The 14,007-nt window shown below is 42.8% G+C and overlaps 1 non-coding gene across 1 annotated transcript; it reads left to right on the forward strand.

The window, feature by feature from the left end:
* Positions 1-8,748: 8,748 nt before the first annotated feature.
* On the forward strand, positions 8,749-8,820 carry TRNAH-GUG (transfer RNA histidin (anticodon GUG)). Its single transcript has one exon. It is a non-coding gene; the product is annotated as a tRNA-His (tRNA).
* Positions 8,821-14,007: the final 5,187 nt, after the last annotated feature.

Consider the following 14,007-nt stretch of genomic DNA (forward strand, 5'->3'; position numbering starts at 1 on the left):
ATCCACACAGTCAAAGGCTTTGGCATAGTCAATGAAGCAGAAATAGATATTTTTCTGGAACTCTCTTGCTTTCTCCATGATCCAGCGGATATTGGCAATTTGATCTCTGGTTCCTCTGCCTTTTCTAAAACCAGCTTGAACATCTGGGAGTTCACGGTTCACATATTGCTGAAGCCTGGCTTGGAGAATTTTGAGCATGACTTTACTAGCGTGTGAGATGAGTGCAATTGTGCGGTAGTTTGAGCATTCTTTGGCATTCCCTTTCTTTGGGATTGGAATGAAGACTGACCTTTTCCAGTCCTGTGGCCACTGCTGAGTTTTCCAAATTTGCTGGCATATTGAGTTCAGCACTTTCACAGCATCATCTTTCAGGATTTGAAATAGCTTTAATTGGTTTCCATCACTTCCACTATCTTTGTTTGTAGTGATGCTCTCTAAGGCCCACTTGACTTCACATTCCAAGATGTCTGGTTCCAGGTGAGTGTTCACACTATCGTGATTATCTTCATCTTGAAGATCTTTTTGTACAGTTCTTCTGTGTATTCTTGCCACCTCTTCTTAATATCTTCTGCTTCTGTTAGGTCCATACCATTTCTGTCCTTTATCGAGCCCATCTTTGCATGAAATGTTCCCTTGATATCTCTAATTTTCTTGAAAAGATCTCTTCTTTTTCCTATTCTGTTGTTTTCCTCTATTTCTTTGCATTGATCGCTGAGGAAGGCTTTCTTATCTCTCCTTGCTATTCTTTGGAACTCTGCATTCAGATGCTTATATCTTTCCTTTTCTCCTTTGCTTTTCGCTTCTCTTCTTTTCAGAGCTATTTGTAAGGCCTCCTCAGACAGCCATTTTGCTTTTTTGCATTTCTTTTCCATGGGGATGGTCTTGGTCCCTGTCTCCTGTACAATGTCACGAACCTCCGTCCAGAGTTCATCAGGCACTCTATCTATCAGATCTAGACCCTTAAATCTATTTCTTACTTCCACTGTATAATCATAAGGGATTTGATTTAGGTCATATCTGAATGGTCTAATGGATTTCCCTACTTTCTTCAATTGAAGTCTGAATTTGGCAATAAGGAGTTCATGATCTGAGCCACAGTCAGCTCCTGGTCTTGTTTTTGCTAACTGTATAGAGCTTCTCCATCTTTGGCTGCAAAGAATATAATCAATCTGATTTCGGTTTGACCATCTGGTGATGTCCATGTGTAGAGTCTTCTCTTGTGTTGTTGGAAGAGGGTGTTTGCTATGACCAGTGCGTTCTCTTGGCAAAACTCTATTAGCCTTTGCCCTGCTTCATTTCGTGCTCCAAGGCCAAATTTTTACAGATTAGACTCCATTAAAAGTTATTACAAGAAAAAAAAAAAAAGAGCAACTTATCATTGCCACTCTAAGGAACAGATCTAGAGAAAGAGGCCCAGCTGGTGAGCTAGGACCCTGAGCTTTCTCTGCGGAGGGTTTTGAGGAATGATTCTGGGCTCCTACTTGTCTAAACTATCCCTTCTTCCTCCAGCTCCCACCCCAGAGCTCTTTTCCTTCCATCCCCGCACTTACCTCCTGACTAAATTGGTCCCAATATTGGCTTCTTTGGACAGAAGGAACAACATGACAGCCTGAAACCGGGGAAAGCAGTCTCCACTTTGTGGGCCTTCTTGGTTCTGATGCTGTGTTTATGCCTCTCTAATTCTCACTATGTGTCTTGGGCACTATGTGTCGCCATCTCTGGGGTTGGAACTGCCCGTTCCACCAGACCCTCAGGCATTCTTCTTTCTGGTATCTGACAAGCCACTTACCGTCAGAATCAGAGTCCAGTTGATAAACCTCGGCCACCTCTGGGTCCTGGCATACCTCCACTCCTCTGACACCCTGTCATCCTGATCTGAAGCTCAGAGTGGCTCCCTCCCATGTCTGGTCTGACTCAAACATAGCTAATAATTATTAAGCACTGACTACATACCCAGTGCTCTTTCAAAGCACAATGCAAGTTTATTTAATCCTCACGATAAACCTATAAAATAGATATTATTATTATTTATTATTATTATTATCATCAGGCTTCCCTCATGACTCTGAGGGTAAAGAATCCACCTGCAATGCGGGAGACCTGGGTTCAATCCCTGGGTTGGGAAGATCCCCTGGAGGAGGGCATGGTAACCCACTCCAGTATTCTTGCCTGGAGAATCCCTGTGGACAGAGGAGCCTGGTGGGCTACAGTCCATGGGGTTGCAAAGAGTTGAACATGACTGAGTGACTAAGCACAGCCCATTGTTATCACCATCCACTTTTAATGAAGGAAACTAAAGCATAGAGAGATTAAATCATTTCCAAGTCTGTCAGCCCCAGAACCTTCAGCAGCGTATGTTGAATTTCTTTAAGAAAAATAGCTCCACGGTGCTTGATTAGAACACTCATGGCCATAAATCCAGAATGCTAACTGGTCCCCATTCTGCCAACACTTCTTTTACTTAAAACCTCAAGTTCCTAATATGATGGGAAAAGAAAATCTGATTGTGGGTATGCCCCGGCTCTCTACTTTTAGGCAATCCCATTCTCCACCATCCCCCTTCCTCAGGGGGTCCCGTTGCCACCACTTTCCCTAATTTTCTGCTGCCCCAGGCCTTCAGCTGTTCATATGATCACTAGTGGCTTAGCCCCCCTCATAAGGTTTCCAAACAGAGCCTGGCCCACCAGATCGTAAAGGTTAGGCCCACGTATTCCAGAGGGCTGTGTCAGATGAGGAATTCTATTAGAAAGCTTTGCATCTGGAGTTTTCTAATGGTGCCTTCAGGCAAAAAAAATTAAAATTAAACCAACAACCCCTCCCTCCACTCCTTCCCCCCACCCCAGTTCCTGCTTTCCCCACAGCAAGATTTCTGACTTGGTTAAATCAAATTCATTAATAAGCAAGGGGGAAAAGCACTCCAGGCAGTTTACCCTTCAAAATGTAAACTGTTAAAACATTTTGTGGTTATAAGCATTAGGAAAAAGAATGCATTTTCTCTCGTCTTTTGTGATATCTCATAATCAAAGATTTTCTGATACATTCAGGGAACACTGTAAGGTCAGGGATGGTCACATGTAAGGTCATTTCACTTTCAGCATTCTTTACAGTAATGGTAACATGCTTGAAAGTTTAAAATCAGCAGCTGCAATTTACCTGGTCTTCCTCTGCTGTCAGCACTATTTTTTCCCCTCTGAAAATATTCTCAGGGTTGTGTAGGAGCCATCTTTGTTTCTCTTACAGATACCGAATGCCCTTGTGTGTGTGTACCCAGTGTGTTCAGCTTTCTCCTCCCTCCATTTTACACACACACACACTTCCCTGGTATGGGGCTGAAGTTACAGAAAGGACCCAAGAAAAAAAGTGGTTTAAGGTCCCTATAAGGTCACGGCTGGCTGGGGCCTGACTGGAAACGGGGCTTGGGATGGGAGGGGACTTCTTTGCAGGGGGTTCCCAACCTGTCTTTGTCTGAAAACCGGGCACTGGGCCAGTCCCAACCCAGCGGATTGCCTGGCCTCCAGCCCAGTGATGGATCTGACTGTCATTTCCCTACCCCTAGTGAGGGAGGAGGCAAGCTAAGGAGAGGGCTGAGGAGGAGAAAAACAGAGCTGAGTCTGGGAAAAAGGTAGGAGGGGCGACGCTGGAGGAAGGACTCAGCTGGGGAGGTGGAGGCCTGCCCCAGTCCCAGGGCCTCTTGTCAGTCCCTGCTCCCCTGTTAGAATCCATTATGAAAAATCAGGGAAAGTAACGACTCCATCAGAAAGAGCATCTTGTGTTCAGGCAGCGAGAGGAAAGGCAGGAAGGCTGCTGCTCCATCACTTCTAACATTGAGACAATGCTGTTTAAAATCTTATTTTCTGATTTAAAAGTCTTATTTTTAAGAACTTCCTGAAAAGGGAAGCCTGCAGTCTTCTTCTTTGGGAATGAAACCTGTAGCTAAATGCTCCTCACCAGCAAGAAATTCTTCTTTACACACGACTTAAATCAAAAGACCAACCCCACTGTATTTAAAATATGTTGCCATGGGCAGGGAAATGAGGTTCACGACATTTAGAAGCTGACAAAAAGGACAGCTTCTGTGAACTTAAGGCAAACAGTATAGTTATAAGGACTCATCTGTTTTGATTGATTTCTCCCCTTCAAAATCTTTACACTTGGGTACTCTTTGTGAGGGCTTCCCAGATGGCTTCGTGGTAGAGAATCAGCTCGTCAGTGCAGGAGATGCGGGTTCAATCCCTAGGTTGGGAAGTTTCTCTGAAGTAGGAAATGGCAACCCACTCCAGTATTCTTGCCTGGAAAATCCTGTGGACAGCGGAGCCTGGTAGGCTACAGTCCATGAGGCCATAGATAGTCGGACATGACTTAGTGACTAAGCACAGATTGTTTGTGAATGTATTTCTCTACATTAAATGTATGTTTGCATTCAAAGTGTGAACGATCTGACAGCTCCTCTGGACCAATTCCCCTCACCTTACTGATGAGGAAATAGAGATCCAGACAGGTCCAGTGACTAGCCCAAGATCACACAAGTAGAAGGACTGGAGAAAGGACAGGAGACAAAGCAGGCTGTCTCCCTCTGGCTCTTTCACTCTGCTTCTCCACCACGTGGTACCATGCGTTCCCTGGCTTTCTCTACTTAAGTCTAATTTTAGCTAACTGTAGGCAATATACGTGTGTGTGTGTGTGTGTGTGTGTGTTCCTTTTCATGACATCACCTTATATATTCTATCTTGTTATTTATCTGTCATTCACCTGTATCTGTCTCACTAAACAGAACTGCTTGAAATAGTGATACATGTCTTTCCGATTCTCTCTTGAATCTTCAAGATTCAGAAAAATGACTGAACTATAGCTAGTCCCCAACCAGAGTTTGTGAGAGATCTGTTAGTGGGAGGGTGATAATAACATGAATGCTGACACAGTAAAGTCATCAATAAATTACAAAGGAATTGAAAAGGCAATCAGAAGCCACTTCTTGATTCCATCAGTTTACCCCTTTGAGGTGGGTTGTACATATTGATGTTTATAGAAGAAATCTGAATGTATATCTCTAACAAGGCAGTCCTGGTCAGGAGGAAAATCTGGTAGTCATACAAAAGCCCACTCCACTTTAACAGGCGGGAACATTTCGGAGTCTACCGCAAGACGACTGACATGGCTAACTAAGAGGAACCCCGTTTAGAGGCTGGACCTCGCTCTTGTGTTCAGAAATGTTGCTCTGTAGTCATATCTGTCTTTAGGTCTGCATCCTCCCAGACTTCCCCAAGCTGCTTTTCCACTAGTACCATGGCTGGAGGTCAAGAATGCTGTTCACCCAAGACTTTCAACTCTGACTTGCAGGCACCTGGCCCAGTGCTCTTCCTGATGCTTTTATAGCAGGGCAGGGTTATGTGACCAGTTCTAGCCAATGAGCTTTGAGGAGAGCTTTTAGTTGCTGGCTCCAGACACTGCAGAGCTCTTTCCATTTGTAAAACAGTAAGGAGTGTTCCTGGAAGAATTTCTTCCTTTAGCCCGAGTCTCTGAGTCAGGAGACACAGAGCAGTGAACATGGAACACCAGCAGCAGAAAAACCTTCTTTATTCTAAGCCACTAAGATTTGGGTTTTGTTACCATAGCATAACCTAGCCTGACAGATATAATGTGTGAGGTAATCTGAGGGATGGTAATGACTGTGACACCATAGTATTGCATCCTTTGAAGGGAAAGATTCCCTTTTCACATTCCTCCCAGCTATTCGGATGAGTTGAGGAGAAGATTGGATTAGAGGCTATTATGTTTTAACAGCCCTTCTACTATTACCCACCTTCCTTTTTAACTGAGAGCTGAGCTTGGGCTCAGAATATTTGGCCAGAATTTAATTCTATTTTGTTTTCGTAGATTATTTTATAATGATCTCTGGGGAACATCCTGTTCGTTTTTTTTTTAATTTATGGAATGTTACAAAATTTCCTCTGAAAATATATTTATTTAAACAAAAGAACTACCTTCTCTACAGTGTTTACTAGGTGACAGGCCTCCTTTAAGTTTTGGGCACGTCATTACCTATTCCATCCTTGGAAGAATTTTATGAAGTAGGTACCATAATATCTCCACTTTGCAGCTGAAAAAACTGAGGCACAAAGGTTAAGAAGCAGCCCAAGTTCCTCCATTTAATAAATGACAGAGCTACAATTCAGTTCAGTTGCTCAGTCATGTCCATCTCTTTGCAACCCCATGGACTGCAGCACACTAGGCTTCCCTGTCCATCACCAACTCTTGGAACTTGCTCAAACTCATGTCCATCAAGGCAGTGATGCCATCCGACCATCTCATCCTCTGTCGTCCCCTTCTCCTTTTGCCTTCAGTCTTTCCCAGCATCAGGGTCTTTTCCAATGAGTCAGTTCTTCACATCAAGTGGCCAAAGTATTGGAGCTTCAGCATCAGTCCTTCCAATGAATATTCAGGACTGATTTCCTTCAGGATTGACTGGTTGGATCTCCTTGCAGTCCAAGGGACTCAAGAGTCTTCTCCAATACCACAGTTCAAAAGCATCAATTCGTCGACGCTCAGCCTTCTTCATAGTCCAATTGTCACTTCCATACATGACTACTGGAAAACTGTAGCTTTGACTAGATGGACCTTTGTCAGCAAAGTAATATCTCTGCTTTTTATATGCTGTCTAGGTTTGTCATAGCTGTTCTTCCAAGGAGCAAGTGTCTTGATTTTGTGGCTCCAGTCACCATCTGCAGTGATTTTGGAGCAAAAGAAAATAAAGTCTGTCACTGTTTCCGTTGTTTCCCCATCTATTTGCCATGAAGTAGTGGGACCAGATGCCATGATCTTAGTTTTTTGAATGTTGAGCTTTAAGCCAGCTTTTTCACTCCCTCTTTCACCTTCATCAAGAGGCTCTTTAGTTACTCCTCACTTTTTGCCGTAAGGGTGGTGTCATCTGCATATCTGAGGTTATTGATATTTCTCCCAGCAATCTTGATTCCAGCTTGTGCTTCATCCAACCTGGCATTTCCCTTGATGTACTCTGCATATAAGTTAAATAAACTGGGTGACGATATACAACCTTGATGTACTCTTTTCCCAATTTGGAACCAATCCATTGTTCTGTGTCCAGTTCTAAATGTTGCTTCTTGACCTGCGTACAGACTTTAGGAAATCTGTTTCCACAATTTGTACTCTGAGAGTTGATTTAAATTAAAACAAAAACAGAGATGTCCCTTTTGTTCTATTGGTACGTGCCCATAGCAAAAAGTATGAGGGTGGAACATGAAACATGGTGTTTCAAGAACCTCCTTTTGGCCTTCAAGGAGATGTGTTCTATACCCTGCCACAGAGTGACCTTTGACCAGATTCACCCACCTGTATTCCCGGTCAGGCCAGAGAGCAGTGCCTTGCTTACACAAGGGTCAGGGACTCAGGGCAGTACTTTTGTGACCATGGAAGGAAAATGGACTTGTGAGAGCTTGAAGGAAGATAGACGGGACTATGGTCTTCCCAGGTGGTGCTAGTAGTAAAGAACCCACCTGCTAATTCAGGAGACATAAGAGACTCAGGTTCGATCCTGGGTTGGGAAGATCCCCTGGAAGAGGGGAGCAACCCACTCTAGTATTCTTGCCTGGAGAGTCCCATGGACAGAGGAGCCTGGCGGGCTACGGTCCATAACGTTGCAGAGTGGGACAGAGCTGCAAAGACTAGCATGCACATGTGCAGAAGGTGCCATAGGTGATCAGAGGGGAGGGAGGGCGAGAGCATCTGTGTCTGAAGCTTCTATCTGCAGAAATACCCTGTTTTCAGAAGCCCTGGATTTCTTGGCACCTACTCAACAGACAATTCAGTCCTCGCCACCCTATATACAGTGCCAGCTACCCCAGCCGCTCCAGGCTTCTCCATCCAGAAGACTTAAAGGAGACACCCCATAACACTGCAGTGATTAAAAAGAGGGTTTTGATGTGTTTCCTCTTATGGTTTTCAACCTTTGGGTAATATCTTGTTCAGACTACTTTAATTTTTAAAACAAAGAAATTTCTTAACAATACCTCCTTGAATCTTACTTAGCATGGAGCTCTCCAGTTTCTTTGGGTGGAAGGAATTAGGAAGCTAATGTTATTAGGAAGCTGTTTTTTGTTTGTTTGTTTGTTTGCATTATTGTGACTTCAGGGCCTAAATATCCCAGAAAAAAAAAAAAAAAGCTTTAGGGATCACTGGATTTGAGAGAAGGCCTTTATCAGCGTGTGCCCACCCTGGCTCCTACTAGGAAGAGCAAGCCTTCCTGACTCACTCAGGTCCTCAGCCCATTTTGTTCTGGCCGTGTTTTTTTTTATATCTCTGCTGCCTAAGCATATGGAAAGAAGGCTCGTGGTGGAGAAACCACAAAAGAGGCTCAGATTCATATGCCATTTAATGCAATGTAATTGGTGGTGGCGGTTGAGGGTGGGAAATCTGTATTCATAATTGGTTAAAAGTAGGAAGCATGAGTCAACAGGCTGGCTTCTCGCAGTCTGGTTACTTTGATTATCATTTCCTGACAGTGAATCCAGTGAGTCTTATATAATACAGTTTTGCCCATCAGCCAAGGAGACAATATTCTTTTCACGTTCAATCACTGCGTTATTGTTCCTTTCAATAATTGGAGATTACTGAAACCTCTTTGCCGGTGTTAAGAAAATGTATGTATTTAGGCAATAGATGGCAGTGTTTCCACAAATTTTAATATTGCAGTGGCTCTTAAAGGCAGCCTGGTGCTCAGCTCCCCTGTAGCTTGCCGTGATTGTATAGTGGTTAGTACTCTGCATTGTGGCTGCAGCAACCTCGGTTCGAATCCGAGTCACGGCAGGAGAGGAGAGAACTTTTGGAAGAGAATAGAACAGGTCCCAAGCTTGGGACCATCCAATAAAAGTTTGCAACCAGACATAGAATAAATAATAAAAATCAGTAAAACAGAAACCGCTGCAAAGATCTTAAACTTTAGAAAGATGACATATGCAGAGTGTCTTTATTAATGCACTAACCCTGTTGCAAGTGTGTTGTGTGTGGGTTTTTTTATTTGCCTTGACGGATAATATGATAAGACTGGAGTGTAGTGGGCATGTAATTATTATTAATTACAACTACTTAAGCTCTGCTTTGAGCAGACTCGTCAAGTCTGCTTGCTTTTGAGCCTTGCCAGGGCTGTACAGTAATAACAACCCTGAATTATTTGGAAAGATATCAGCGGTAGATGTGGAAATCCTGTTTAACCAGGCATGAATTGTTGTTAGGAGGTTTTTTTTTTTTTTCAGGATGACAGAGAGAAAATGAACTGTCCCTTATCAGTAATTGCAGGAAACATTTTGTTTCTATGATATGAACTGGCTGTAATTTAACTTTCCTGCCTCATTGGATAATGTAAGGAGCCAGTTGTTGCTCAAAATGAGATTCTCTGAAGTGGGCATTTGGGTCTGATAAAGGGCATATTCTAAGTAGACAATGGGGCTCAAGCAATAAATAATGTCCATATATGGTGAAACTTTTTAAATGACATTTTCCAAAAGACTGGGGTTTATATTATAAATGGCTAAATGTCGAATTAATGTGAGTAACACAGCTTTGATGGGTCTTTCTTCAGGATTTAAAAACATGAACAATACACCTTGAAAATGTCAAATATAAGTATGTAATAATGAAGTTTACTGCTCACTAGAAGGTATTTTTAAAAGCCTTTAGCCTTTGTTTCATGGATGGCCTATCAAAAACCCATGTTTGTTATTTATGTAACACTAAAAAGGATTTCAAATAAAAATATATGGTCAGGGTAGGCACAGATTCTATTTAGTTCTTTCAGAATCAGTGAATTCTTAGAAATAATATTCTAGAAAAATTGCAATAAATACCGCCTGTCTCTTCCAAAACAAACAAAAAGAGAGCAGTTTCTATTTGATTTTGGACCTAGATTGACCAGTGGTGAGAGTGGTAAAGAACCCACCTGCTAATGAAGGAGACAAAAGAGATGAGGGTTTGATCCCTGGGTCAGGAAGATCCCCCGGGGGAGGGTGTAGCAACCCACTCCAGTATTCTTACCTGGAGAATCCCATGGACAGAGGAGCCTGGCGGGCTACAGTGCATAAGGTGGTAAACAGTCAGACACAACTGAAGTGACTTAGCATACACACATAGGTTGATAAGCCTCAGAATGTAATGTTCTGAAAAATGTGTTTATTGTTTCCTCCCAGACTAACTTTCAAAACCATTTTATACTCTGAATCTCTTCTTCCTGTGGTTTATTCTCTTGCCCGACCCCACCCCACCCCTCAGGCCCATATTTCTCAGGAATTCTGCCTCCGCATCTCCAAAGGGTCGGGCCTGGCCTCTGCTTCAAGTCTGAATGACTTTCTCAGCTGGCTGGTACTAATAATGCTTCTAAGAAGACTGTTGAATTGCAATTGTTGTTTAATTTAAAACACTTAAAAGAAATAAAAAATAAACCCAAGCCAAGGTTATTTGTGTTCTGCTGCTGCTGCTAAGTTGCCTCAGTCGTGTCCGACTCTGTGTGACCCCATAGACGGCAGCCCACCAGGCTCCCCGGTCCCTGGGTTCTCCAGGCAAGAACACTGGAGTGGGTTGCCATTTCCTTCTCCAATGCAGGAAAGTGAAAAGTGAAAGTGAAGTTGCCCAGTCATGTCCGACTCTTAGCGACCCCGTGGACTGCAGCCTACCGGGCTCCTCCATCCATGGGATTTTCCAGGCAAGAGTACTAGAGTGGGGTGCCATTGCCTTCTCCCTGTGTTCTGCTAGGAGACTGAAAATGCAATGAATTAATCATTTGAGGAAGGAGATTGTGTCAGCCAGGATTCAGTGGTTACAAGTGACAGAAACACAACACATACTGATTTAAAGAGAGGCATGGATCTAGGCGCAGCAACAATGGGGCTTCAGAAACAATAGGAACCAGGCTATTAAAGATGATCAAGACACACTCTCTCCATCTCATCCCATATCTGTTTCAGCATCTCATCTTTATTCTCTCAAACTAAGTTCTACATGGCAGAAAGTGTGGCAGGTGACAGCAAAACCTAATCTTTATACTTACAGCACTGCTGTCTGCAGGAGAGCCCCTGAGTGCCAGTACACAAAAGTCCTAGGGAAAGATCTGATTGGCTTAGTTTGGGTCAGGTGTCCATTACTGGACCAGTCAGCTACGTCCACAGTGATTAAGTGATATAGCACAAAAGATGCCCTTCCCTTGGTCTTAAGGCCAGTCCCAAAGTGAGGAAATTGCCAGCCCTGGAGCCACCTCACTATTTTCCCATTGCATTACTTGATTCACCATTGGTGGCTGTCTAATCCAACAAACTTGTGAGTTCAGTTCCCGAACTATTAACATCTCTAGTGACTTGTGAAGAAAGAAAAGCCATTGGGGAGTGGGGAGTGGAGGGTGTCAGACTTTCCGGACTCACTTTGGAGCTTAGGGACATAGTTGGAGGAACTGCTTGAACAAGAGAGCATTTTGTGTTCTCTCTCCTCTGTGTCCACCAAAGGGGGACTTCTTGCCCTGGTTGACTGCTTTCCTACCTTGGCCAGGTGAGAGCATGAAGTCTTCTGAGTCTTCTGACAAAAATCCCCCTGAACTTGGGCAAGTTACCTAAGTACTCAGAGTAAAATAAATGAACGAAGAGGTGGCAGTTCATGCAAGAATTAAAAGAATAATGTACAAACAGAAAGCGTAGTACTGAGGCTTATACTACAAATTCAAAACTGGCATGTAGTAGGGTTGTAACAAATAATATTTATTCTTATTCATTCAGGGTACCTGGTGCTCTCCTCCTCCATCAGCCGCCATTGGTAGAAACTCCAAAGTGAGATTTCCATTAGGAAACAGGGTCCTTGCCATGGTTTCAGAAATTTTAAAAAATGATAATATAGACTCCGAACCAGGGATAGCACAAGTCAGAATCCACTAAGTGACCAGATCTTTATTCAAGTTTATCATCCTGGTTCACTCCTCTTCACATGTTACCATGATTGCAGATCATAGAAACCAGGGCTTGTTTTCATCAACAGAGAGTTTGCTGACACTAGGTTTCCTATCTTGCTTTCTTGCTCATGTTAAAATAAATTGAATTCTAGTTCCAAAACCCATATCAAATTGGTTTTCAGAAATGTTAAAGCCTGAGTGATCAGAAGAAATTCTAAGTTTTAATTATATTAACTTCAAGACAATATCTGCTTTTAGCTTTTTAAAAAGCATTTTATAAATATCTCAACAGACCCCATTGTTGCTTCCATGCTCACATTGTCTGCATTTTATACCAAAGCCTATACCTGCTGGAAAAGGGCACAGCAACCCACTCCAGTATGCTTGCCTGGAGAATCCCTTGGACAGAGGAGCCTGGTGGGCTACAGTCCATAGGATCTTAAAGGGTCAGACACAACTGAAGCAACTTAGCAGACAGGCATACCTGCTGATAATAGAGTGACTCTGATTGAATCTTTCAAAAAATCTCTCTCAAAAATGTCAACTATATGACCAGTGCAAGTTCGATGCATGAAGCAGGGCACTCAAAGCTGGTGCTCTGGGACAACCCAGAGAGATAGGGTGGGGATAGAGGAGGGAGTGGGGTTCAGGATGGGGAGACACATGTGTACCCGTGGATGATTCATGTCGATGTATGGCAGAAACCACCACAATATTGTAAAGTAATTAGCCTCCAATTTTTAAAAAAATTAACTAAAAAATAAAAGTCAGCTATAAAGGATTATAGGGCAAAGGTAAGCCATTCACAAACTAGAGTCCCTGACAACTTTTTAACTTTATGGATGAAATATTATACTCTAACAGAATCCTTGTTTGGCTCACATGGTTTTGGCAACTATAGTTTTCACCAATCAATGACAGTGTTATTACCTTGTTGTTGGTCAGTCCTTAAGTCATCTCCCTCTCATTGTGACCCCATGGACTATAGCATGCCAGGCTTTCCTGCCCTTCATTATCTCCTGAGTTTGCGCGAACTCATCCGTTGAGTCAGTGATGCTGTCCAACCATCTCATGTCCTACTGCTCCCTTCTCCTCTTGCCCTCAGTCTTTCCCAGCATCAGGGTCTTTTCCAATCAGTTGGCTCTTTGCATCAGGTGGCCAAAGTATTGGAACTTCAGCTTCAGAAGCAGTCTTTCCAATGAATATTCAGGGTTGATTTTCTTTAGGACTGACTGGTTTGATCTCCTTGCAGTCCAAGGGACTCTCAAGAGTCTTCTCCAGGACCACAATTTAAAAGCATCAAATCTTCGGCACTCAGGTTTCTTTATGGACCAACAGTCACATCTGTACATGACTATGGAAAAAAACATAGCTTTTATTCAAATTGTGAAATAATTTTGCTCACTGAAAAGTCGAAAATTCCTTGTACGTCTTTTCTTGGGTATCAACTAAAATAGCAAGAGGAAGTGTTAATTCTCTGTATAAGCTATCTATGTCCCTCATGTTGGTGTATTTCTATAGTGGCCTATAGAGTTTTGTCGAATAAAATATTTTACCTGTGTGACTGTAGTTGAGTAACTAAAAATTCAAAACTACATATGCTTGCTTTATTACCATAAGCTTATGGCTTTAGCTGAATGCCTTTCTTGCTCTCTACAATATAGTAGGCCAGACCGACCATTTTTTGTTCAGACCCTCTCTTCTTGATCTCTACCACTAACCTGTTGAATCGAAGAGAGTTTATATTCCAGTGTTTTTGATTCCATACTTTAGTGAGTGTCCATAAATAAATTCTCATTTTCTGATCAAGTCATTAATTGAACAGTCTCCAATAAATGGGCTCGACCTCTATCTGTCCCTGATTATAAAGAAGGTAGTTTGTTTTGTGCAATTAAAATACACTAACTTATAGAAAATGATTTCTTAGAACCAAATCAAAATAAATGGAATTCACTTTCAGGGAGCCTTGCAGGGCTAGGATGTGACTGCCATCTCCTCTGTGGGGGCAGGAGGTCTTAAGGTCCAACTCATTGGAGCAGCAGTGTCCCCAGGAGTGGCAGCTGGTGGTG

This window comes from Moschus berezovskii, chromosome 7 (assembly GCF_049115385.1).
Source record: "Moschus berezovskii isolate FMDL1 chromosome 7, NW_MosBer_1.0, whole genome shotgun sequence".
NCBI classification, from domain to species: Eukaryota; Metazoa; Chordata; class Mammalia; order Artiodactyla; family Moschidae; genus Moschus; species Moschus berezovskii.